This window comes from Myotis davidii, unplaced genomic scaffold (genome assembly GCF_000327345.1).
Source record: "Myotis davidii unplaced genomic scaffold, ASM32734v1 scaffold663, whole genome shotgun sequence".
Lineage (NCBI taxonomy): Eukaryota > Metazoa > Chordata > Mammalia > Chiroptera > Vespertilionidae > Myotis > Myotis davidii.
Genome location: NW_006295816.1, coordinates 2,933,633 through 2,937,064, shown reverse-complemented (window position 1 = coordinate 2,937,064; position 3,432 = coordinate 2,933,633).

Below are 3,432 nucleotides of genomic sequence, written 5' to 3'. Positions count from 1 at the left end.
AGCACAGAGTGCGGCGTGCAGCAGCGCCCGGCGCACCAGGGTGCCCCGCCACCAGGCCTGGATCTGCGTGGCTTGCTTTTCTTTATCAGGGGGCTTCTTTACCTGTAGGGAGGGGTAGCCAGGAAAAGGAAGGGACACTCAGGACCCGGTCCCCACCCACCTCAGCCCCAGGAGGTGCCAGGAAGGGGTCCTGGTCCTTTATCAGCAACAGCCCCTGCCTCAGAAGGTCAGGGGCACCGGTCCCCACCTGTCCATGGGGCTCACCTGCCCTAGTCGTCACCGGGTGCGTGGAAAGAGAGCACCATGGTCTCTGGGTCAAAGGGCCAGCGTGTTCCACCTAGGCTTGACCCCCTACCTGAGTGCAGGTGGCTTCCCTTCAGGGCCCAGCCACGGGCTGCAGACGTGGCGCCCTTGGCTGGCCTCCCATGCCCGGTTCCAGCTCCCTCCCCAACCTCCTGTCTCCCTCCGTCAAGTCCCAGGGGTCTCCCTGCTCCACACAGTTGGGAGTCTCCCTGGCTTCTTGCTCATGCGCATTCTTTTGGTTCTCACACCTTAAGCGAGCACACATGGGCGCATGCGCCTGCCCACACTCCCACACGATTTGGGACTTGGGTCCCCCTTTACTTGGCAATGCCTTCCCCTAACACAGCCCTCACCACCCACTCATGGCCAGGGTTTCTCCTCCCTACAAGCGACTCTCCAGGTCTCACCCCACCTTTCTCAGCCCCGGAGGCAGAGGCGCCAGGAGAAGGGTGGAGCCAGGGACGAGTCCCTCCCTGTCCACTCCAGCTCTGGGCAGGGCAACCCCGACATCTGGGGGGCTCCGGGGCCTTCTCGCTTTGTGATGGTTGTTCCCGAGGCATCACTCATAGCTTTGTCTTCCCCTCACAAATGCATCCTGGTTGGATGGCAAGTGCCCTGAGCACCCCATGCTGTGGGCCTCAGAGAAGACGTCCCCTCACGGCTGGGTGACGTGGGTGAGAGGGGGTGCAGGCTGGGGTCAGTGTCACCCTCAACGGTGAGGTCCCCACAGACCCACCTGTCGTGCACTGGGTGGGGACAGAGGGTCTTTTTCCTTCATCTCTTTATTTTTTTTACTCCTTTGCTGGTATTTTTCAAGGTACTTCTGTACCTCTGCGTCCATCTTTTCTCCCTTGAACTAGAGTCAGAGAAGAAATGTGTGGGTAGGTGGCTCCTGCACAACCGTGTGTCTTGACCACCACGTACCCCACCTCCTGCCTGGCCAAGGGACCTCAATGCAGGATGGCATCCTGGGGCCCCTGGAAACCCACCTTCCCCTGCGGGCACCGAGGGGACTGGCCCTTTCAGAACACCCCCTTTGACGCAACATCGAATGCCCATGACGTGGAAATCGGTGGTTCCAATCCCTCAGGTCTCTCATCCCCCAAATTGTCCATCATCAGGCGCTTGGTGGCCCCACCGCGCTCAGGTGTGTGCGCCTCCGTGGGATCCGTCCACGTGGCTGCATGGTTCCGTGGTTCGTTCCCTTTTATCACTGAGTCATCCTCCAGGGCGTGGATGTGCCATAATTTGTACCCGCTTGGCAGTCGCCACTCTTTGGCTGTTTTCTACTATGACATCTTCATACACATTTTAGTGTGAACATGTGTTTTCCACGGCTAGGCTTATCCTTAGGAGAGAATGGCTGCGTTATCTGGTGGTTCTATGCTGAGCTTCCTGAAAGGTCACCAAACTGTGTTCCACATTTTACATTCCACCCCACGCTCCGTTCCTACCCCCACGGGCGAGACGAGAAGCTTCTTCGGTCTCACTATCTGCTACGTTGCTTCTGCAGAGGTGATACCAACAGTATTTGCCGATGGACGACGTGGCAGGTGGTTTTCGATGGTGGCTTCCCTTCAGGGCCTAGCTGGTGTGGCTCAGTGGATAGTGCGTCGGCCTGTGGACTGAAGGGTCCCAGGTTCGATTCCGGTCAAGGGCACATGCCTTTGGGTTGCGAGCTCGATCCCCAGTAGGAGGCGTGCAGGAGGCAGTCAATCAACGATTCCCTCTCATCATTGATGTTTCTCTCTCTCTCCCTCCCTTCCTCTTTGAACTCAATAAAATATATTTAAAAGAAGGCAAAAGTCAGAGACCAGGAAGGGTGAAACCCAGTGTTGCTGGGTCAGCTCTGAGTCTGACAGGACCAGGGCACGCCCCCTCTCCGAGCGTGGGGAGCACTTGTTACCGCTGAGAACGGAGCGAGAGGGCGTGTTCAGAAACTTGCACAGCCGATGGGACTCGGAATGGTCTGTCTGCTTAATCTATAATTAAAAATACACCTTAGCCAAAACCGGTTTGGCTCAGTGGATAGAGCGTCGGCCTGCAGACTGGAAGGTCCCAGGTTCGATTCCGGTCAGGGGCATGTACCTGGGTTGCGGGCACATCCCCAGTGGGAGATGTGCAGGAGGCGGCTGATCGATGTTTCTCTCTCATCGATGTTTCTAACTATCTCTCTCCCTTCCTCTCTGTAAAAAATCAATGAAATATATTTAAAAAAATACACCTTAGGTTTTATATACCTTTTCCATTTGTTTATGTTTAAAAAGGTGTGTTTTCACGTTTGCACCAAGGAATGCTATGCAGCAGTAAAAACGAAGGATCTCTTACCCATAGAGTCAGCATGGAGGGACCTGCAGAGTGTGATGCTAAGCGACATAAGCCCGTCAGAGACAGACAAGTATCGCATGGTCTCACTCACATGTGGAATCTAATCAACAAAATAAACTGTTGAACAAAATAGATCCAGAGACATGGAAGCGTGGAACTGACTGTCGAATCTCAGAGGGAAGGCGGGGGTCAGGGTGGGTGGGTGGGAAGAGATCAATAAAGACTTAAAAATAAATAAAAAAGTAATGACATAAGTTTAAAAAAATGTTTTTATTGATTTGAGAGGGAGAGGAAGGGAGAGAGGCAAACATCGATTGGCTGCCTCCTGCACACTCCCTACCGGGGATGGAGCCTGTAACCCAGGCCTGGGCCGCGACTGGGAACCGAGCCGGTGGCCTTTGGTGCCTGGAAGACGCCCAACCCACTGAGCAACGCCGGCAGGGCCCATTTATTTGTCTCATAATGCATTTTTGTTGTTTGACGGAAGAATTGGTCTACGATGGGTCGGACATTTTAAGGAAATGGTCTGTCCCCACAGACAGCCCGAGAGGCAACGGTGCCCAGCGAGACCACAGGGGTGGAGGCTGAGGTAGGACGCAGTCAAGCTCGCTGGAGGTCAGAGGCAGGGCCGCCAGCAGGGTCCGCCCCAAGATGGGGTCGTGCCTAAGCGAGGGGGAGCCGGCAGTGGCAGCGCCCCGAGAGTCCGGTCCTCAGGAGGGAGGGGAGGCGGAGCGGACGTGCTTCCCAGCCCGGTACCTGCCCCCGCCCAGAGGAGAGGCCTGTGGGCCTGGGGCCGCGCAC